We start from the raw sequence: 24,455 nt of genomic DNA, 5'->3' as shown, positions 1-24,455 counted from the left end.
CCCCATGATTTACTTTCTCCTAATTTGCTACAAAGAAATATGTGCACATTTATAGGATTTGCTACGCTTTAGGTCTTAAATGTCCTTCAAAGCCCACATGTTTTAGGCTTGGTCACAGATCTTTAACGCAATTGAAAATCGAGAAGTGGGACTGAGTTGGAGAAAGCTAGGTGGTCCCAGGGGGCTGTTCTCTTGAAGCAGATGTTACAACCTCCACACCTAACTCTCTCCCCTTGTTTCCTGGCCACTGGAGAGTGTATATATTGCCTCTACCACACATTCCCTTCACGTGCTGAATGTGCCATACACAGTCTCAAAGCAACACCAAGTGCCCATGCACAGAGACCTCGAGTGCCATGTACAGAGACCTCGGGACCTATAAACCAAGACGCATCTCTGACTTCTGCCGTGATGACCGTAGTGTTTTGACATGGTAATGAAAAAGCTCATCGATGGGAGACCTTTGGGAGAGCCAAAGGAGATGAGCTAATGTGCTGCTACATGGATACATTCTGAAAAAGTATCCTTATTCCCTCTCACATGGATACATTCTGAAAAAGTATCCTTATTTCCTCTCACACCGTCTTCTTTTGAACAGTTAATCTACCTACAGAATATCACTTTTCGAATGTATGCTAATTTTCCTATTAAGATCTGCCATGGATGTTTAATGCAGAGACACCACTGACACCCTGGGTCCCTGTTGCCCGTGGGAACTGTCTCAGGCTTCTCCCACCACTGCAGCTGAGTGAAAACTTTCCGGTGACTATGCCTGGGGAGCTCTTTTTGTTCTGGCCTCCTTTGTGGTTTTTGACAGCTGCAGAGACGGGACCTGGAGGGTGATAGATCGGTCTAGGATGGTGTATCATTAAAAAGGAAAAACTTCAATTTCTGAGCATGGGCCGCTCTCTCTAGGCTTCTAAGCGTGCGAGCCGGAGGAGAGAAAGGTAAGTGTGAATCTCCGCTCCCCTCTGAAAGGGTTGGGGGGCAGACTGGGCTCCTTCCCATCTCCCCTGTATCAGCGAAGATGCTTTCGGAAGCCGTGAGTAATAGAAAACACAACTCGAAGTGACGGGAGCCTGAGGACACTCATTATTTCATTTAGAGCTGCAGGAGGGAAGCAGGGAGTCTCAGAGCAGCTCCGCCATCATTGAGACCTAAGGGTGCCACTTCTGTCCATTCTCTCCTCTTCTGCACTGTGACAATCTTCTTTTAAGATGAAGTGGATAGCATGCTTGGGGATACCATTCTGTCCTACGCAGGCTCAGATTATTTTGCGTGGTGGCAGACACCTCAGGAGGTGAGGCCTTGTTGGGAGAAGCAGGTTATTAGAGACACGGCGTACCCTGGGAAGATGTGTTTTCTTCCTCACATCTTCATGGTTCTCTCAGCCTTGTAGCCACCGTAAGGAGACATGACCCTGGTAGCAGGCTCCAGCCCTGTGGTATTCTGCCTTACTCCACGCCCAAAGTAATGGACACAACTGACCAGGGGCCCCAAACTGAGCCAAAATAAATCTTTCCTCCCCTTCAACAGTTTCTTTCGGGCATTTGGATCCTGTCACAATAACAACACTCTGACTTGTCTGGGTGCCATCTGTTTACATTTCTCCACCGAGCGAACAAAGCCATGTTCAGACTGCACCTTACTCGGCATGGGCGGTGATTAGGTTACATGTGTATTCCCAAGATGCCAGGGGAGGGAGGACTAGGAAGTGGGAGACTCAACAGCTCATTTCTGTAGTGGGTGAGGGGCTCTTCTGCAAGGAATGGAGGCACAGGGATACATGCTTGATAGGCAACCGTGAGGACCTGCCATATTTCCCTGGTGTCAATGCCCCCGACAGCGTTGTCCTCCGGGTCCAGTAGCGCCTGCTCATCTGACTTTGTCTGTAGGTTGGAAGTTGTTGCAGAAATGCAGAGGTTCCTGGTCATAGCTCATGACCCATGATCTCCCACAATCATCTCGTTTTGAGCCTGGAGTGCAGAAGCCAGTCTGTTAGGTGTCCCTCTGGTGGCTCTCATCTATGAAAATCTGTCTTCCTCTTGTACTTAGAGCCAAACAGCTCCACTCTGCCGAGTGGGGATCCTGCTGTCAGGCACAGGCTCGCTCGCCTGGCTCCAGGATCACATTTTTAGGGCTATCTTAGCAATGCCTAACTGCCTCGTCTCACTTCATTTTTTGCCCACTTCTCGCAAGTATGGGAAACCAAGATCCATAAACCCAGCTCTAACTCTAGTGAGTACATCCTCAAGAGTACATCGCTGCTGTTTTCCTCTTAGTGGATTTGTTTCCAGGAGGCTTGTGTGTACTGTTGTAGGGTATTTGATTCTTGCACACAGAAAAACCTAACTGGTAGCAAAATATAAAAGCTGAAACAGATAACACATTTGTCAGGTGCAGTTAGGTGTGTCCCGAAGAGATGCGTTTTGGGTGTGCCCCTTAAAGCCTCCACAGATATGAAAGCTAAAGAAGGGACAGTCCCTGCCTATTTTAGCGCAAGTTACTTGGGAGTAGTCTTGGGGTCTTTGCTCTGTCATCTGAGGCAGAGTCAGCTGGATGGTGTTGAGCTACCCCACCATAAAGGTGAAATGGTTCGGCCCCTACTGACTTGGCTTGGAGCCCCACGCCATGACGGTGGCATGTTTTAGCCAGCCAAAGGTGTAGGGGAACAGCTAGAGACTTCTTCTATAAGCAATTGGACCTTAGATAGAGCTCTCTCTCTCTCTCTCTCTCTCTCTCTCTCTCTCTCTCTCTCTCTCTCTCTCAGTTTGGGAGAGCTTTTATGGAAGAAGTTCTGGGTAGGAGACAGGGATTTTCTTGCAGGAACAACAGAGACACAGCTGGCAGGACCCAAGTGAAACAGGATTCTAAGACAGAGAGCTGAGAGCCCTCTTGGGTTTGGAGGAGCTCAAGAGAAAGGGAGACTAGTGGGGTAGATTGAGGCAGATAGAACGAGATTTCTAAAGAGCTAGCAGTGTAGCTGTACGACCAGACTTGTAAAGGACAAAGAACTTTTGTCCTCTTGATTGCAAAATGGCTTTCACTTTGTCCCTAGCAGGAAGAGGAGGAAGATCAGTAAGAACTATAAAAATTCCTCTCCTCTCCTCTCCTCTCCTCTCCTCTCCTCTCCTCTCCTCTCCTCTCCTCTCCTCTCCTCTCCCCTCCCCTCCCCTCCCCTCCCTTCCTCTCCTCTCCTTTCTTCCCCTCTGGTCTACTATTTTCCTTTCTCCTCTTGCCTCCCCTCCTCTGCTCTCTTTTTCTCCTCACCCTTTCTTTCCTTTCTTGTGTTTTCTTTACCTGTCCTGTTTAATCCCTCCCTCCCTCCCTCCCTCCCTCCTACACTTTCATTCTTCTTTCCTTTCTTCCTCTATCCTCTCTCTTTTCTTCCACAAGCCTACTCCTCTGGGATGACCCCCATGGCCACAGAGCTCAGCAGCTATGGTGACCACAGAAGATATGAATAGGCTTGGCCTGGAGGTACATCAGTGGAGAATTGCCTTGGTGATAGTACTTGATGGGAGAAGACCCGGTCTGAAACTGGGTGGCATCATTCCCTGGGGTGGGACTGGGCTGTGTAAGAGTAGAGAGAGCTGGCTGGTCACCAGGCATGCATGTGTGTGTGTGTTCTCTCTCTGCTCTTGTCTGTTCGTGTGACCTGTTGTTTCAGGCTCCTGCCTTGACGTCACCACAATTGTGGACAGTAACCTGGGATTGACTGGGAGCTAAAATAAACCCTTTCCACCTAAGTTCTTTTTTTGGTCATTTTATTGCAGCAATAGAAATGAAATGAAGCCAGGCCCACAACATTCTCTCATAGAGAGAGAAGGACCATAAGGCCTGGAGACCCTTGAGGCTCATGAGAGGCCTAACTTTCTTCTCCTAATGAGTTCAGGTTCCACTATGTAGGAGGTAAAGACTGACTGGGCCAGGACTTCTCAGGGGTGTAGCTACACTCCAGTCGCACACAGGATCTCCCAGTGGTGTGGTTTGCTTTGAGAGAATGCCTTGCAAGCTACACAAATTCCCTACAGCATTGGTTCATACTTGCGTAGGAATACTTTTTTTTTTTTCTTTTTCTTTTTTTCGGAGCTAGGGACCGAACCTAGGGCCTTGTGCTTGCTAGGCAAGCACTCTACCACTGAGCTAAATCCCCAGCCCCGTAGGAATACTTCTTACCTCTGCAGTAATCCAGCTTCCTCAAAGGATTGACAAACCCAGGAAGAGAACCCCCTTTCTCCTTTCATTTGTGTCACAAAACTTCTGAAGTTCTTAATCTGTGTCTGACAGTGTGCTGGGCATTTAGAGACACAGACAGACACTGACTCCTTCTCTGCTGAGTCAATGCCAAGGTTGGCGTCTGGATGCGAGAGAAGAGTTGTGACTCTGATGAGCACTGACTAGAAGACGGCCTTGTGGCCCAGTGGTCTTAAGGGGATGCTTGGAAATGTGTTTGAACAGTTTCATATTTTCATCCTTGTGTAAGGTTACTCTGAAAGGGAAGGTATAGGCCTAGCATGCCCTGAAGGGCTAAAGTCATCTCCTCCAGGTGCTGCATTTGCACTTGTGTGTGCAAGTCTGCTGTGATGGTTTGTATATGGAGTCCAGGGAGTGGCACTATTAGAAGGTGTGGCCCTGTTGGAGTAGGTGTATCACTGTGGGTGTGGGCTATAAGACCCTCATCCTAGCAGCCTGGAAGTCAGTCTTCTATCAGCAGCCTTCAGATGAAGATGAGAACTCTCGGCTCCTCCTGCACCATGCCTGACTGAATACTGCCATGTCCCTGCTGTGAACCTGTAAGCCAGCCCCAATTAAATGTTGTTCTTGTCAGAGTTGCCTTGGTCATGGTGTCTGTTCACAGCAGTAAAACCCTAACTAAGACACCTGTCTTCCATATTTCTGAAGATTAAACAAGTTCGACAGCCCCGAAACTGTGTTACAAATTTGTCACCAGTTTCTGTTTCTCTCAGGGAGGCATCTTGACATCTGTCAGGAGCACCCTAGCTGGGAGTCAAGACTAAGGACTCTGTGGCAGGAGACTTAAAGGTCCATGTCTGTATCTCAACTCTTTGACAAGCTTAATTTATAGATATGAAGGAGGTACCTAGGAAAGGAAGAAGGAATCTGCTGGTGAACTCTGAATTAATCAGAAGTAACATTTTCCCATTATTGATGGTCATGTACACTGATCTGGCACAGTATGCCATTCCAATTGATAGTATATACTTCATTTCATTGATCTTTATAAGAATTTTACTGTGAAATCCATTTCATAGTCTTTATTTAAAAATTTATGACTCTCTTATTGCCACTTGACAAGGACAATAAAATGTCCACAGACACTGAGTGTTAATATCTCGGGGATACTGGCCCTCAAGTGTTTTTCCTCTTTTTTTGCTTTGTGAAGCTCTTGTTTTTCCCCTTTGGGGTCAGTGCTTGGGATTGAACCCAAGGTCTTGTGCATTCCTGAACGTCCATCTACTTTACACGCATTTGTTATCTCAGAGCATTGCTACCTCTGATGAGGCTTCCTTCACATTTCACTATAACTTAGTGAAATATGGTTTTGCTATTTGATTTTTTTCCCCTCAACATCCTGTCATCCTGTGATACTAGAGATCGAACTCTGGGCCTGGTATATTAGTACACTTCTTCGTTTCTTTTAGGCAATTTTGATAATTAGAGGTGAACTATACAAAAGCCACATTTCAAAGTGACAACTTGATCCATTTCGACACATGTTCAGACCTAGGAGACTGTCACCGTAGTCAAAATAGTGAACGTATTTGCTTCAGGTGGTCTTAGTTGTTGTAAACAACAGAAACCTAAGGTGAGATTTTATTGGCATTTGCTGGTTTGGGGCTGTGCTTTTGGAGGTCCTTTTCCTGATTCTCCTTACTTGAGGTGAGTGGTCAGTTCTGGCTACTGTGGTCCACGTCTCTTAGGCTCACATTGCTCTTTCAGTGAGTTTACTCCACATCCTGGGGGTAGTTGAAAGAGCACAGGATGTACCTGGAAGACCCACGTCTCTGCCTTACTCTGTCCCACATACCTGGCTTTGGACAACAGTGACAGCCCCAGTGGATTGTTCAGAACCACAGAACCTCTTCATGTCACTCGATAACTTTCACATAAGCACCATATCTCAATACACAAGCTTTCTCACTCCATAGAAACTTTAGAGAGAAACTTTCTATCAACCACTTCAAGGTGTTTGAACTTTTCTGTGTAAACATCATAAAAACGAGTTGAGGAAAGAGAGAGGGTCCTAGGAGGTATGTAAGGAAATTGTTTTCTTCAGAGAGAATGATTACCTCTCTGTATCCTCTCTGTAGGCCCAGAGGGAACTGGATGCTTGAAGGGTATATTCAGAGAACTTGTCTCTGCAGCTGGGGACACAGACCTGAGGAAATTAAAAAAATCATCAGATCCTACTACAAAAGCCTATATTCAACAAAACCGGAAAATCTGGAGGAAATGGACAATTTTCTAGACAGATACCAGGTACCAAAGTTAAATCAGGAACAAATAAACCATCTAAACAACCCCATAACTCCTAAAGAAATAGAAGCAGTCATTAAAAGTTCCCAACCAAAAAGAGCCCAGGTCCAGATGGGTTCAGTGCAGAATTCTCTCAGACCTTCATAGAAGACCTCATACCAATACTATCCAAACTATTCCACAAAATGGAAACAGACTACAAATTCCTTCTATGAAGCCACAATCACTCTTATACCTAAACCACACCAAGACATAACAAAGAAAGAGAATTTCAAACCAATTTCCCTTATGAATATTGATGCAAAAATGCTCGACAAAATTCTTGCAAACTGAATCCAAGAACATATCAAAACGATCATCCACATTGATCAAGTAGGCTTTGCCATATTTCAAAGGGGACTGGAACACCCAAGAATCTTGGTATGTTCGGGGACTCCTGGAACTCACCCACGTTAACATTGAGCAATGAGTACACGTTAACATTGAGTAATGAAGGTTTCCTGGGAATTAATGGTTGGCTTTAAAGCTAGAGATGGCTGGACACTTGTTGCATCTTTACTGGCCCTATAGAAAGCAAGGGACATACAAGAAGGTCCTGACCATCTGTAAAGGGTGACCTGTAAGGCTGAAGAGAGACCAAGATAAGTCCCATCTAGAAGGTAAAGCAGGACCAGTATCGAGAGTGTGGCTGATCTGAGGTCTACTGGGGTTTCCAGTGAGCCCAAGACAGCACCCAAATATCTACCCATCAGGCCAGAAAAAATGGTGTCACCATAAGCTTCCCTGCCTCTCTCCTTCCTCTTTTCCCACCCATTTGTCAGCCTGCCAGGACAGCAGTCCTGCATGTATCTGCCAAGACTTTGGGAAGTGTTGGCGGGGACTCTTGTCTTTGAAGGGACCTTGTAACTTCTGAACTGAGTGATGGTACCCAAGAGTGAACTGCCATGGTACCCAAGTCCTCAGAACCACCATGTTTTCATCTACGGATGGGAAAAATGTATTCCTTACACTTTAAAGGAAATGTGGAAAATAGAATAGAATCGTATCTTAATTGTGTACGTTAGTCCCAGGAGTAATGTTTCTAAATTGTAAAATGTGTTACCAATCTATTTGTGATCGGTTTATCCTTAACCACCTCTCCTGAACACAGGGATGTGGTTCTGTACCAGCGACACAGCTTGAAGCATTTTAGAGCACAGGCCACTGCCGTCAAAGTCCAGGGATTTGGATTCAGTGTGTCTGGAATGGGAGGCCAAGAATTTATATCTTGAACACATTCCCAAATGGTGCTGGGGCTGCTGCCTTGAGGACCCCAAACAGGAAGACTGAAAGTTCTCCTTAACCTTTCCCATCCTTGGGATGGCCTTGGGGGATTTAACAACTCCTGACATCCAGTTTAATTAATATGGCCACCATCATGAATTAAACTCTCTCCAAAGGATGATGGGGAAGTCCTTTCTTCAAGCTTGACTTTTCCTAATTTAAGACTGGCACATTGATTTTTCGTCTTATCCATTTTCAGCTTCATTTGAAAATTGGTTTTTCTTCTTATCTACCCTCCGCCATCAAAGCAAAGAAAACAACAAAAACAATCAGACAACTACACCCAAAATATCTTGCTGTGGAAGCCGTGATATGTCATGTGTGTCATACAGCATACCCTTTTGCCCAAACATCTTCACTTGCACATGTCATTGCAATGAATCATTGGTCTGCTTTGAGGCCTCTGGCTTCTGCTACAACATCAACCCTGGATCCTCAAGGGGACTCCTCTCAGATATCCTGCTGTTGCCCTGTGTCATAGAGGTCCTAAGGCTTTGGATCTGCAGGGTCAGTCCCTTCACACGCTTTAAGAGTTCGTAGATGCTGGGGTGGGTCAACTCAGAACCCTGGATATGGCCTGGGAAGGAGTGAGTTGATAAGCCTGCCAGTTGTTCTCCAGTGCTAGGGCCAGTTCTCCTGCTTCGCCCAGGTGAGCAATGGGTCAGCTTTCATACTGTCATGCCCCAGGGCTGGCTCACCCATGCACACCACCACCATCTCTACTGTGCTACCTTGGTGAGGTTTGTTGGCCTGCTCTCCCAAATGTTGCCACCAGTGAGGGGTTGAGCCAATTCTCCCACTCTTACAACCTTGGGACCAGCTCTCCCGCTGTGTCAGGCAGGGAGGGGTGGAGGCATTTCCCCTGCCCCCTATGACACAGCCCAGCAGCAGGGGGGCAGGGCCAGCTCTCCCAAGTATGATGTTAGAGAGGGAACTCTCCAGAGCCTAAGCCACAAGGGGGCAGGGCCAGTTCTCCGTCTGAAGGTGAGGGGCAGGGCTATCTCAGCACAGTGCTTGCACCTCATCAACATGGCCTCAGGCAGCAGCCCAGACCAGGGACATCTGCATGTAGGCCCATGGACACAGCATGGTCCTCCGGTGGCAGCACAGGCCACTCAGATCAATTTGCACCCCACCTCCTTCTCAGCAGGGCCCCTGGATATCACTGTGGTCTCAGGCATCAGGCCAGACCACTGACATCTGGATAGCCTTTAGTGCCAACATGGACCACAGACAGGCCCGGATATCACCCTGGCCTCAGGTGGTTTTTCCTGGACTCCTCATATCCTCCACTTCATCAACACCATCTCAAGCATGTCCAGTTTCACCTCTCTTCACAGGGCGCTAACCACTCAGCTTCACTTTCTTTCCCGTCTTCCCACCACGAACACCATCTCTCTCAACTTTCCATCACATGTTTGGTCACGGTAGTGGCTCCTGCTGAGTGAGGATCTGGGCCTGCACTCGGGTGTCTTTCTTCTGGTGAAAAAGTTTAACGACAAATGCGTGTAAGAAGCAAACATGGCTTCCCTCTTCCCATTGACAGAGGCTGTCTTAACACCCTCCATTTCTGTCTAAACCAAAAAGGCTGGGGTCGTCGCCTCTCATCGTTCCTTTTACCATTTAAACATTTCCCCCACCTGTTAATCGAGTGCAGATCACTCCAAATTTTACAGACTTTCTCGTACCGCAGAGATTTCTTTCAGTTATCACTATAGGATGTTTTAAAAGACCTCATATCCTATGCTTTATAACCTCTAAGTTTTATCTTGCAAAATACAGAAAAAGCTTACCAATTCACGTCCCACTGTGGTGTGCATATTCCAGGGATGTGTTTGTGGTTAAATGACATGTATCCACGTGTCCTCATGAAACAATAGAAACCAGTACTAAGGGATCGTAGTGTCCCGGACACTGAGGAATACTTCCATTTCATATATCAGGGTGCCAAAGACCCCAGGAAGTCCAGATTCGCAAATAAAAAGTTACAGAAGTAAGACTTACAGATCCTCTTCTGTCCAAATGCTCACTGACTAGATGCTGTGAGACGACCCAGAGAAGGATTGCATTTCGTTTTGATGGGACCAGCAGCTCATGTTCTATTTGCTCAGTCTTCTTAAACGCAGCTCAGAGATTCTATTTAATTTTTGATGACTTTTTTTTTTAAATGTATACACTCTTTAAAAAAAGGCGCAACTGGGATAGTCTTGCACAAAACGAACTTTTTTTGGGATGCAGTTATACAGTTTGTCATCCCCAGCTACAGAGACGTCATTATAAACATGGGGGTGGCAGCTAAGATTTTCTTTCTTTCAAACCTGCTCATTCTGTACAGCCAACAAAATGCCCTTCCTGCATTATTGACTTGAAGAGGCCCTGCACTCCCTCCCCTTAGACAGTGATAGACTCTCTGGGCATTACACTTTATTTTGAGTAGAAAAACACATCTAGTCTCTCGTCTCTTAGGAACACCACAACTGTGACTGCGATGTGTGCACGTTGCTATTCCTATGTATTTCTAGGCTATGCCCTTCTGGTCTAGATGGAATGTTGTTAGGAACCCCAGCAGCTTCCTGTGGTTTCTCCCCCTTTATTGCTCCCATCTCCAATCTCAGGAACCATCTTCTCTGACCCAGGTTCCTGTTTCCTTTGGGCTTTCTTCCTCTCATTTCCTTGTTCCTGTGGAGCTTTCTTCCCCTGTGGAGTCATTTAGACAAAGTTCAGTTTCCTGTGATTTCCAGAACCTTCCCTAAAGCTTTGGGCCATAAGATTTTATTACTTTAGTATTTTGCCTCTTTATTTGCTCATATGAGATTTACTGAACATTTTTCCAATTACATAGAAGTTTAAAGGATTCTTTTTTTCCGTGAACATGCACATGCCCACAATCCAGATTCCAACATGATATTTTAGTATTTAACCTATTGCAAATTGATGTATCTGCTCTTCTGTTTTTACCTATTAACTCACCTTCTTTTACAAAGTAGACTTCAACTTAAATGCAGGCACTAATATCGATCACCTTTAACCACTTTAGTGAAGCATAATATTGGAGTTCAGTATTTGTTTACGGTTATTTTTCTTTTGACATTAAAATTTGTATATAATTAGAACATTGGGGGTAATTCAGATAATCATAAGGATATACTTAAAAAACCTGTACTCCATCAAATTGGGAAATCTAAAGGAAATGGACAATTTTCTCCATATATAATGATTAACAAAGCTAAATCAAGACCAGATAAGCAGGTTAAACAGACTTATACCCTCAGTGAAATAGAAGCAGTCATTAAAAGTCTCCAATGAAAAAAGGCCCAGGACCACATGGTATTAGCACAGAATTCTACCAGACTTTCAAAAAAGAGCTAGTGCCCATATTCCTCAGATTATTTAGCAAAATAGAAACAGAAAGAACATTGCCCAATTCATTTTATGAGGCCACAGTTACCCTGAAATCCAAACTACGTAAAGACCCAACAAAGAAACAGAATTATAGACCAATTTCCTCTATGAACATAGATGGGAAAATACTTAATAAAATACTTGCAAGCAGAATCCAAGAACACATAAAAAAGACCGTCCACCATAATGAAATAGGTTTAATCCCAGAGATACAGGGATGGTTCAACATATATCAATAAATTAATGCAATCAATCCACCATATAGACAAACTGAAAAATAAAAAAAACACACGCTCATCTCATTAGATTCAGGAAAAGCCTCTGACAAAATCCAAAAACCTGTACATGATAAAAAAAATCCTAGAGAGATTAGGGATAAAAGGGACATACCTTGATATAATAAAGGAAATTTACAGCCAGCCCATAGCCAACATCCACATCAATTTAAATGGAAACTCAAGTCAGTTTCACTAAATTAGGAACAAGGTAAAGTTGTCCAGTCTCTCTACACCTATTCAATGTTGTACTTGAAGTCTGAGCTAGAGTAATAAGACAGCTGAAGGAGATCAAGGGGATACAAATTGGAAAGGAAGAAATCAAATTATCGTTATTTGCAGATTATATGATTAAATACATTAATAACATTAAAAATTTCATTAGGAAACTCCTACAGCTGATAGACACTTTCAGCGAAGTAACTGGATTCAAAATTAATTCACAAAAATTAGTAGCCTCTGATATGAAATTACAAATGGACTAAAAAAAAAGAATCAGGGAAATATCATGTTTCACAACAACCTCAAATAATATAAAATATCCCAGGTTAATGTTAACCAAGCAAGTGAAAGTCTTGTATAATAAAAATTTCAAGTCACTGAAGAAAGAAATTGAAGAAGATATCAGTAGATGGAAAGATCTCCCATGCTCATGGATCAGTAGGATTTACATAGGAAAAATGGTCACCCTACCCTGAACATCTACAGATTCAATATAATTCTCATCAAAATTACAACATATTTTTTAACAGATTTTGAAAGGATAATTTTCGGCTTCATATTGAAAAATGACAAGTACAGGATAGCAAAAAACAATCCAGAATAAGAAAAGAACTGCTGGAGATCTCACCATTTCCAGTTTGAAATCGTATTACAGAGCTATAGGAATAAAATCAGCCTAGTATTGGTAGGAAAACAGACATGTTGATCAATGGAATCGAATGGAAGACCCAGACTTAAATCCACACACTTGGTTTTTGACAAAGAGGCCAGGAATACAAGCTGGGGAAAAAAAAGACACCATCTTCAACAAATACCAGACTATATGAAGAAGAATCCGAATAGATACATAGTTACACCTTGCGTATACCTCAAGTCTACATGTTGCAAAGATCTCATCATCAAACCAGATACACTGAACCTGATAGAAGAGAAAGTGGGGAAGAGCCTTGAACTCATTTGAACAGGGAAAGAGCTGCTGAACAGGGCACTGAGATCATCAGGCAACTAAGGAACGTGCCTGGCATGAAGGATGACAGAAGCCAGTGTGCCCGGGTTACTGAGTTAGAATTAACACAGGGATACCTGCTGCCCATCCTGCTTTGTTTCTCTCCCTGTGCCCGTCCCTGTGTCTGCAGCTGCTGTCAGTGTGACTCTCTATCATGGCTCATTCTTTTTCTGTGAAATCATTAAAAATCCCTTTCTCTACTTTTTTTTTTTTTTGGTTCTTTTTTTCGGAGCTGGGGACCGAACCCAGGGCCTTGCGCTTCCTAGGTAAGCGCTCTACCACTGAGCTAAATCCCCAGCCCCCCTTTCTCTACTTTGAAATGTACAACCATCATTCTTTCCCGTAGTTACCATACCATGTGACAGAACCTCAGACTTTATTTTAACTATAGTCTAATTCTCATTTTTTTTTGTTTTTTAATTTTTTGATCACTGTATATCACCAAACCCTGCTTGCTGTTTAAAAAATCCGTTGCACCAAATCCACAAACTAATATCAGATATTGTACCAATAAGGAAGCAGAAGGGGACAGACCATCACAACCGTGGAGAGCAATCACCAGGATGTGCTAGAGGACAGAGTTGTATACAGAATGGTGCTTATTCAAACCCTCCTGAAACCCCATCTGCGGCATCCGTGTTAAGGTCCTTATCAAAGCACACAGCCTCATTTCTGTCACCATTTATGGTACATTTCAACCCTTTGCATCTCGTCTTTCCATTCTGCTGCTCTGTCTAGAAAGTTCCCCCTTCTTCATCATTTTGATGCCTGTCATATCCCTCTATCCTTTTCTCTTTTTCGGGGTTCTCAACTCCTGTTGTGTATTAGAAGCAATAAAGAAAGCTTTAAAAGATACCAGTACCTATACTCCCACACTGTGGTTCTTTCCTCCCAACTGAAACACTTCCTCCTGGAGTGAGGAGGGAGGCTCATGAGACTCAGGAAGCTCCTGAAACTTACAGTTCCCAAAGCTATTCTTCAAGGTTATTCAAACATTAACAGTTGCTGGGGAGAAGCAATTCTGTGGCCCACTGAGATGCCCGTAAGTTTCACAGAGAACTCTAAGGATATAACATAAGTAGTTGTCATTCAGGCTGACAAGATAGCCTTTGAGGTGAGGCAGCCACCTGTGAGTTACACAAAGAGATGCTCCAAGTAACCTCTCACTTGTGCTTCTGTGAAGTTGCCGCTGTAATCTCACTGGTCACCAAGCTAGGCATAGATGTAATTGGTCAGTCATTATGCTATCTGACAAGGATAAACATTTGGCCACATCTCCCCAGGGGGAAAACAGAGAATCTGGTTTTATTTGTAAAGGCAATGATTTCTGTGTACTTTTGATTTTTAGAAAAAAAATATATGTGTGTGTGTGTGTGTGTGTGTATGTGTGTGTTTGTGTGTGTGTGTGTGTGTGTGAGAGAGAGAGAGAGAGAGAGAGAGAGAGAGAGACAGAGAGAGAGACAGAGAGAGAGAGAGAGAGAGACAGAGAGAGAGAGAGAGCGCGCCCAGAAATTTGAGTGTTGGACATTATCTTCTACTTAGTTTGAGACAGGGTTTCTGCAGCTGTGTAGGTCATACTATCCAGCCTTTGAGTTTCTAGGGAGCCTCCTGTTTTGGCTTCCCATCTTGTCATATGTACACCAGCTCTTGGAATTTGACCTTAGTTCTCAACCTTATGTGGCAAATACTTCACTCAATGAGTCATCTCCCTGGTCCCTGGACGTCAGCTTTGTTTTTAAACATAGTATCTCATTATGTTCGGTAGGCTGGCTCCAAATTCCTGAGCTAGAGTATTAGTGGCTTTTTATATGTATGTTTGTCTAAGTTTAAATTCTATGCCCCATGTTGGGTGCCAAATATTAATGTCATTTTTATATGTATGTTCTGCAGTTTCTCTTTTATCCTGGCTGGGTTCCAAATAATTGAGACTGGACTATAATATTTATTTAGCAAGCTTTAAGGGCATGAACATTGAGCAGTATTGCGCTATTTTAATCCTCTCAGTTAATCTGGCTACCTCCCAGCCAAAATCTCAGTGATACTTGTATCTTAGTACTGATCTGGCTCTCTGGGCTCCAGGTGTCTTCTTGTGCTCTCCTGGATGCTTTCCATATGGCTAATCCCTTCTTCCTCCCTCCCTACCTGACTCCCCAGCTGGGAGGAAGTCCAGTCCTATTTTCTCCCTTGCTCTGTCATTGGCTGATCAGTTAGCTTGATTGCCCAATCAGGACATAATTAGGGAGCAATATTTACACAACATTGAGACAGGAGATTCTTAGAATAAGGATTGTAGCGAAATATGGAGGCACGGAAATTAGCATTTAAATATATGTTTACACAGTAAACAATAACATTAGGTGTGTACACAAAGGGGTCCTTCTTCAGCTTACTGGATATGTGGGACAATGGGTGAACAAAGTATGTCAGAGTTGAAGTATTGATACTTTTTAAAAGGTTGTCTAAATTGGAGCTTTGAAAACTTCGATACACATTAGAATCATAGAGTTATTCCATGGGTCTCCGACCTTGAGATTTTGCATTTTAAAATTTATTTTGTGCGTGTGGGGTGAGGGAATTAGGCATGTGTGTGCAAGACTCCAACCAGAGGTCAAGGTTGAATGTCTTCTACATTTCTAACATGTTCCCAGGTTATGCTGGCCCTCCTGTTCCACAGACTATCTGAAGCAGGAAGGATTTGGGATGGATGATTCTGTAGGATACTTCTGGCCTGCCAGTCATTGACCTCCTTTAGTTACTTTATCCTGGGTGTATTGACTTCTTGATCTTGAATGTATTGCTTCTGATTTTTCTCATATCATTCTTTCAGTCCCAATAAAACCTCTTTCTATTTTGGTGCAATCACGAGTAATAAAAACGTATTGAGCCAGTTCATGAGGGAGAGTATTTCATATCCTTTGTTTTTCTTTTAAATTGAGCAAATACTTTGGTAAAAATGATATAATTTCTTTAAAGTGTTTATGAATACATTGGTAAGAAATCAAAGAAATGTTTTTCACAGGAGTAAGGAAAACATGGCTTGTTTATATAAGAAGCACGCAGTATTTCAAGAGAGTGGCATGCCCAGGTATCAGGCATCCAGAAGAGTTTACAATAACAACGACAATGGTAGCTGATCACAAAGATAAGGAAGATTTGTTTAGCACTTGCTCTCGGGAAGTACTTCAAACACTGATGATAATCTCTCCCTCAGTTCTGGAATTATCCGTAATTACTATTTGTCACGCCCATTTTATAGGAAAGAAAAAAAAAATGACCCAGAGGCCAGAGCCATCCATTGAGACTGATGGTAGGAACGTTAGCTTATTGAAGACATCCTTCAAGGGCAGGGGCATTTCCTGGCTTGTACAGTCCAGTGGTATTTGCAAACATCAAAATTTCAAGGAAACATTATTGAACCATGTGACTCCCTTTTGCCCCCATTTTTTTAATATTATAATTGCTTCATTCTTCGCTTCCCTCCCTCTCTCCAAACCTCCCACACACCCTCCTTGATCTCTTTCAAATTCATGGATCTCTTTCTTTTAATTGTTGCTACGTGCACACACACGCGCGTGCGCGCGCGCGTGCACACACACACACACACACACACACACACACACACACACACACACACACTCTGTAGGATCTTTCTGGCCTATCAGTCACTCTATCTTGGGTGTACTGACTTCTTGATCTTGACTGTATTGCTTCTGATTTTTCCCATATCAGTTTTTACAAACTACTCATTCTGAACAATGGCGTATCCTCAGGGCTGACTATTGGTATTACACAACCAATTGGTGTGCTCCTCCCTGGAGTAGACTATTTCTCCTACTCTGAGTGTTCCTTAGTTGCCTGTAGCTCCTTGTGTAGGGTTCCCTGCCCACTTTGGCAGACGCATGTGACTTTCAATCTTGAACAGTTTGAGAATCTTGAAAAGATGAGCAGCATAAGCTTGCTGTTATGTCAGAGAGATTTTTCCAGAAAAACACACCGTCATCTGTTTGAATCTTGGTGTCATTGCCAAGCTATTTAGTCATTTATTTCTGTAATGCTAATGGTTAAGCATGGATTCGTGCATGCTAGGCTGGTGCTCTGCCATAGGACATACCCCTCTTTGCCCTCTGTAATAGTCAGCGTTCTCTACAGAAATTAAAGAATTAATAAATTACACTCATTTTCTAAGGTCCTCTTAGAATTCAAATTATATCTTCTCCTAACTTGAGCTTGTAAAGAATCGATCCTATTGAAGTTCTACATGCAGTCTCCATGGCGGGGCCATCTTGAGTTCTTAAGGAACTGTGTGATGTAGGCAGCTTCTCTACTGTACAGTGAGGAGATGCAAGCATATAGGAGTCTACCTGCTCACACACAGCTATAGAGTGGTGGAGGAGCAGATCCCAGGATTCCAACTGTTATCTCATTGTTCTTCTCCTGGACTCGAACATGTGTGTTTTCACACATATTCAGAAATTGGGAACTTTGCTTTTGGAGGCCCCTCCATTACTCCTCCTTGATGCCCTCACTCATGCTGTCCTTACGTCTCTCCTGAAGATCCTCTCTGGTAAACATCATCTCATTTTACAGTTAGGACCAGGGAGGCCCTGAGAGAGGAGCGCGCTTCCTGTCCTGAACTCCTCAGTGCAGATCACAGCATCTTCCTCTGGAAAGTGGTTGTGAGGACAATAGGCCATTATCCCAGAGCTAGTGCCAAGTTACTTGGCAAGGAACAGATACTCAGACACTATAGGCTTTCTTTGCTGTAGACCTCATTTCTAGCTCGGTTTTAGGAAAAGAGAACTGCTCTCCAATAGGAAAGCAAATCTGCAAATTAGGTGTCCTTTCCATCAATTAGCACAGTGAGTGTAAACAGATTTATTTCAAAGAAAAAAAAATCTTCAAAGGTCAAAGCTACCTTACTGCAACCAAGTCTTACATTACAAATCAGCTGGCATACATTAACAGCTTTAAAATGTAGCTCAGCTGCAGATTTGTTTTGGGATTTGTGGCAGACCCATGTCACATGTTTGGGACATATAGTATGCTGATTTTTGTGGAGATTCAAGAATGCACAAACCCTGTCTTTGTTTCAGATGGCTTTGTCTAACTTCTTTAGAACAACTTCTTCTAATTATATACAGTGATCATGTAGGTAGTTTAGGGGATGTTTGTCCTGCACATAGCCTGATTTTCTAAAAGCAAACTCTCTGTTTCTCTGTCTCTCTGTCTCTGTCTCTGTCTGTCTCTGTCTGTCTCTGTCTCTCTCTCACACACACATACACACACACACACACTCACTCACACCATGCATACCCTTTTCACACATGTGATGCAACCCCCTGCCCCTACACACACACACACACGCGCTCACACACACACACACACACACACACACACACACACACACACACACACCGCTGATCTTGAAAGAGGAAGGTTCCTGGGAAGGTGACCTTTGTACTACGGTCCCAGCTCTCTACTCTGATTAGACCCATGGTGATCATAATCCATCCAATCCCTTGGTTGTCAATAACCAACCAAAAGACTTTCTCTTTTTTTTTTTTTTTTTGGTTCTTTTTTTCGGAGCTGGGGACCGAACCCAGGGCCTTGCGCTTCCTAGGTAAGCGCTCTACCACTGAGCTAAATCCCCAGCCCCCCAAAAGACTTTCTCTTTTGAAAATTTGCAATAGTAACTCAAGGGAACACATCAGACCAGAGAGGTCCGGTGGACTCTTTAGTGAATGGGAATCTACAGATTTGAGGAGACACAGAGGAGAATGATGTGGGAAAGAAAACAAGCTTTGTTTGTTTTCAATGTGCACACATGTGTGTTGTGTGTAGTAAGTGCATACACTCAAACACACTTGTGTGGGCATGTGAAGGCTAGAGTCCAGGGCAGATGTCTTCCTCTGTGGATTTCTACTTTACCTTTGTGAGACAGTCTTGATACTAAAGCTGGAGCTCATCAACTGGCTAGATTTATTGGTTGCACGTTCCTGATATCTGCTTGTCTCCATGCATTGCTTCTCCCAGCTCTTATGTGGGTGCTGAGGACTAGAACTCAGGTTCTTGTGCAACAATCACTTTACCCACTGAGCCATATCTCCAATCCAGAGTGTGAGAATCTCTGGATATTCTATATGCCTTCCTGATTGAGTGGATTTCTACTCTTAAAACCTATTGCTCTGTGAATGGCATTGAATGGGAGAGTATTGCTCGTTTATATTTAGTGTGGCAACTGGTGTAAATGATACACTATTCAGAACTTTTTTAATAGCCTAGGAATTTTTTCCTCAGCCTGAGAGTGTCACATGAAGTCTTCAGAGTAGAACCAATTTTTGTTCAGACACATGACTAGTGTTTGACTGAGTAACACATCCATATCACTATAGACAGCCTTTTGCAGTCTCACACACAGCCAAGTATCTGATGAATAGTCACAATTATCCAACACTGAGTGACTTACATTGCTTACTTCTCGACTGAGTTTTTTAGAGTTTGTTTTTCCCAGGTGCTCTGCCACAGCATGAAGAAAACACATGGAGAAGTTAAAATCAGTCAGCCTTGCTGTCTTTTGAGTTCTAACTATAAATCCAATGGGAGAAATGGCTTGTAGGTTGATCAAGAAGTTTCACTAAGATATAACCTCTGCTTCCTCACCCAGAGCCCAGAGTCCTTCCATGCTCTGTTTTGCAGAGGCAACAGAAGATTCCTGGCAATTCCTTTCCAATCTGGATCTTGCCAGCTGTCTCTTGCCTGTGTTTCTTCATCTAGAAAAAGAGTATTTGTAATGTCTGTACTGTGTAATTTACACGATGGCTGTGGAATCCACTGGTAAAACAGATGGAGGGTAACTATGAGCTGGAAGGATAAAGAATGTCAATAGACCTGTGGTCCTGCAGCAGAAGGCTCAGCTTGCCCTGAGTTAGAACAACCCGGGGATTCTAGACCTGGGCCTCTCTTTTTCCCTCTTAACCCTTTCTATTCCATGGCTTTCTAAGCAAGACAACATGCTTCTTCATTGGAATTCTTAGTAAAGTATTTCTCTGTATTAAGGACATTATCTGATTTTTTTGAGGTAAGGTTTCATAAAGCCCAGGTTGGCCTAGATCTCTTGATCCTACTGCCTCCACACCCTGGGTCCTAGGATATAGGTTTGGAACAGATTGTTCTGCAGGGACTATTTACTGATCAATGGCAAATTTATTTATATTTTTGTCAACTTGAGCCAACAGGGAATCAGTCACCACCTACTCTCTTATCCAAAGAGGAATTTTTGCAGTGGCAGAAACCTCCCGATGTGCACTCCAGCACTGGAACCTCACCCCAGAGAGCCCTCTCTCTGTCTTTGTTTTGGTGCTGCCTAATTGGTCCAACTGTGTGTTTTCAGACAGTTTCCAGGGGAATCTACTGTACACTCAGGGCCAGAACTTGCTGTTATTATAGAAACCCTCAATTTACCAGATGAGGCCATGGTTTCCCTTACCCTGATCCTACATTTAAATCCTTGCTGACATCCAACTGGGCCTTTGGTTACTGCCTGTCCAGACATCCTCTCAAGTGTCAGGTTACAGGTTGGGTACCACCATGCTGGGCTTTTAAAGTTTTCTTTTAAAAAGATTTTCTATGCTTGCCTCTAGAAATTGTATAATTTTGGCTTTTATTTTAGATTTATTTGTAGATTTTGCAGTACTAGGGATTGAAACTAGGACTCTGGGCCTATTAAACAAGCTCTCTTCCAATGAGTTAGGCCTGAGGTCCCTCCCCCAACTCCCCGCCTTTTTTTCTGTTTTGAGACTTGCAAAATAGTGAGTTTGAACTCCCAATTCTCATGCCTTTGCCTTGAACTCTCAAGGTCTTTATCATCACCCTCCTTGATACCTTTCTGGTGGTGTCAGGCATCTTTAATATCTTCTTTAATCCCAAGTAGGCAACGTCTTTTGTTTATGTTTCGTAAACATGTTGTGTTCTTGCTTCAGTCAGTTTTATTTTTCTCCTTACAGTCACAATGCTAGCTCATGTGTTAGTTGTCGGATGGGTCTCCTGTTGTCTTCTTGGTCTTGTTTTGTTTTGCTTTGGTTTGTTTATTTGAGACAGTGTCAAGCTAGCCTTGAATTTACAGTCCTCCTGCCTCAGCCTTCTGAAAGCTGGGATTAGAAGCAAGCTCCACCATGCCCTGATTTTTGTGTTCTTCTGTAAGTCTGAGGCCTGCTGGGAGAAGGTTGTGAGCTTCTCAGCCTGACTGAGAAGGGCCTCCATGCTTTGCTACTAGTCTGTTAGATGAGCCTGCACTTCTTGAAGGTGTTTTATATTATACCATCTTGCTGGAGGCTTCCCTTTGGTCTTCCACTCACTTGCTGCCTGAATAATCCACGGATCCTTCTAAGATCAGCTCAAGTGGTGTTGCCTTCATTATGTCTTTGGGGAATATGCTGTCATCTAAGGCATTTCTCTTTGAGTTCATGTTGTGCTTTGTCCTTGACTTTGGGTACTTATCAGACACTGAGTTTTGAAGACTTTGGTCTCCACACAATCCTGCTTTTTATCGAGCTGTTTCCCTCCCCACAGGATAGCTACCAAGCCTTCTGTGCTGTTACCAGATGTACACCAGCCATGTCTGGCATGAGTGACTGTACAATTCAACTTAAGCTAAGTGACTTTCCCAAAATCATTCAGCTTGCTAACTGAGTGCTTTTCCCAAGATCACAAAATAACTGCTGTGAGACTGACCTATTATGAATAATTGCCTAGACAAAAGCTTTGGCTCATTCCTCCTAGCTTGTAACTTAAGTATCCTGTTTGTTTTATCTAAGCCCTGTCCTGTGGTTGGCTACCTCTTCTCAGTTTCATGGGACCAGCTTCTTCCTAGTTCAGGACAACTCTGTCCCAGAATTCCTTCTTTCTGTTTGATATTCCACCCCCTAATCCTGCTTCATCTCATTGATCATAGGCCTTTTTATTGATAGGTGATGATTCTATACAGAACATAAGAGATTCTCCCCCACCCCCTTTGGAACTGAGGACCGAACCCAGGGCCTTGCACTTGCTAGGCAAGCCCTCTACCACTGAGCTAAATCCCCAACCAAGAGATTCTTTCTATAGAAAGAGAATCCACGTCTTTGACCTGGATACTCTACACCATTCCAAGACACTCATTTTGTTGAAAGATCACTCAAAAATGACAAACTTGAGAAAACTAGTTCTCGTATCAAGGGTTATCTGTGTGATAATTCAGGAAAAGAAGAGCCAAACAGATATGAAAAGGTTTGAGAGAAGAAAAGATGATCTTGAAAGTTGTTCCACCAAAGTAAAGCAATGATTGAACAACCACTTAGGCCTCCCATCAGAGAGACTTCTGGAAGGCTCTGGGAAAGCTGCAGGTGCATCAAGAAGAGAAAAGGATAAGACGGGGTGCCGTGGTTTTCTAAAAGTATCTGTGTCCCTGGTGTCTGTCATGGTTGCATCCTTTAACCACACAGGCTTGGTGCAGCCTGGCTTAGCAAGGGTTAAGGTCGTCTATTTTCTATTATCATCCTATTAAATGGCTTTACTAGCTGACTGTATTAGCTTTAATCTCCCAAGTTCCACTCGTCTCATTTAAGCTTCATAGTTAATTGACTAAGGGGTAATTGAAAACGAAGCATGAAATGTGTGGTGGGTGAAGGCTGTAATACAGACCTTAAGTTCTAAATTTCTGATTAACTGTGTGGGCTCACACTCATTAAAGGCTTTCCCATTGATTACTAGCATTTGGTTCAAGCCAGTGAGTTGGCACCTAGTGTGAGTTATTTTGGAATCTACCTCCCCTCCAATCCCGACTGTCTGTCTCTATCTCTGTGTCTTTCTCTGTCTCTCCTCCAACCTTCTCTTGCCTTTTATTCTCAGACTAGCTGTAGTGGTAAATAGTAAAAAATGAAGATACACCAACCCACACTATTGCCAGCTCTGACGGGCCACATGGCATCTGCGGGGTACTTTAATCTCGATCAGCAACACTTCTCAACCTGACTTGCTAAGTTTTCAATTTCTATCCCATGCTGTTGCTGGCCACTCTCTGAGTCCAGTAGTGGCTACCCTCTTGTGACTCTGCTAAGAACTCTGCTCACATTCCCTGCATCCGCCCCCTATAGTTATAGCCATAACTCCCAGTAGCCTGTTAAAATTAAAACTCAATAATGTTGTAATTTATTAATCAGATTTATATTAGTAAATTCTCACTCCACAAAACGTCCACACGATAAACTCAGAGCCAATTAATATTGATATAAACTGACAACCCAGATAAGCCAAATTGTCCTGTAATAATTCATCCCTTATAGGATTTTCATAGCTACCTGTGGCCATTTAAGGCCACACGGATCTGGGTCGTCCTTCTCGGCCTCCATCTTGGTTCTTCTCCTGTCTCCTGTCTCTCCTCTCTCCAAAACTCTGTGCCCACCTTACTTTTTCACTGTCCAATCACAGGCCTTGCCTTATCTTGTGCTTGCCTTTACCAACAGATAGACAACGACCCACAACTAGCTTTCTCTGTTTACTATCTTAAGAAATCAACTGGTTTGAAATGAACCCCAGAAAAGCAGTTACTTGGCTTGTCTGCTTTTGTGTGAATGAGAGGTGAGCTGCAGACTCGCAGCAACAGTGGGCTCCTCTCATGACCCCACTTCCTTCCCACCAGGTTCCTGTTCTCCTTTGGACAGTGATGCTTCTGGATTGTGAGGTAAGCACGTGGCTCTACCTATTTCTCCATTTCCATGGAGGGCAACACAAGAAGGTTGTGTTCTGTCCAGTGCTGGTGAAACAGAAATATTTAGCACAGAGGATGTTGTATCCATTCTCGTGAACAAAGTGGGAAAACAAATCATCGTTGATTCTACAGTCTTGGATCGATGAGCTCTGGTTGTCAGGTGACTTTAGGACTCAAGAGTCAATGCTTAAAGTGGGACTTGTTTGGGAGTCCAGCAAGACTTAGAAACAAGCAGCCAGGCCAAGGGGTGAGAAGAAAGTTGTGAAGATTTTAATGACTATACTGGTGTTTTGGACTGGTTCATGCAGGACAATATGTCACTAGATTCTCTTGGAAGTACATAGGGAAGGAGTGCGATATGTGGTCAGGGAAGTAGACTGTAGAGTAAGAGAAGACGTGGAGTATTGACAAGACTGTATTCTAGCCCCAGTCCTGTGACAAGTGTGTCTGGACTTTTGGAAAGGGTCTGGCTGCTTCTAGGCTTCAGAGTCAACCAGTGCAGAGAGCATCTGTGAGGCATCTTCTGATTGTGGGAGATGATAGTGTTTAAAGAGGGCTCCAACTTGTGTCTGTGCCGGGGAGTACAACGGCATGGTGCAGACAGCCTGGTTAAGAAAGAAGAATGTGTTGGAGATCAGAGAGAACAGTCACAAAGCCTCTTGCTCTTCAGCATAACCTGACAGCAACAGCCCAGTTGACTTTCATTCATTTACTGTTCCGTTTAGTCCTCTCTCTGCTTTGCTGATTGAAATGAAGAGTGGCTATTCATGGATCAGTAGCTTACATATTATATTTCCCCCTTTCCGTGGATTTATATGCCCAAACCATTTGGATTCTCTGCTTGGTTGTGATTGTGAAATGTGATTAGGTTAACAGCTCTTCCCCAGCAGGAAAAACTCACTGAAGGCAATAGATAACATGTCTAATTAAACAGGCCTCCCATTCTCTACCTGGAGCTTAAGTAAATTTACCTCCTAACTTG

General features: G+C 43.5%; 1 long non-coding RNA gene across 1 annotated transcript in view; it reads right to left on the bottom strand.

Moving 5' to 3' along the window:
• Positions 1-10,226: 10,226 nt before the first annotated feature.
• Positions 10,227-24,455, bottom strand: part of LOC134483049 (uncharacterized) — a 31,397-nt gene continuing 17,168 nt past the window's right edge. The window contains exon 2 of the long non-coding RNA XR_010059881.1: positions 10,227-24,078. This is a non-coding gene — a long non-coding RNA (uncharacterized LOC134483049). The remainder of the gene's footprint in view (positions 24,079-24,455) is intronic.

The sequence above is a fragment of the Rattus norvegicus genome, chromosome 18, assembly GCF_036323735.1.
Source record: "Rattus norvegicus strain BN/NHsdMcwi chromosome 18, GRCr8, whole genome shotgun sequence".
In the NCBI taxonomy this organism is placed as follows: Eukaryota; Metazoa; Chordata; class Mammalia; order Rodentia; family Muridae; genus Rattus; species Rattus norvegicus.
The sequence above is the reverse complement of the archived record's forward strand: the minus strand, read 5'-3'. Positions and strand labels throughout refer to the sequence as shown.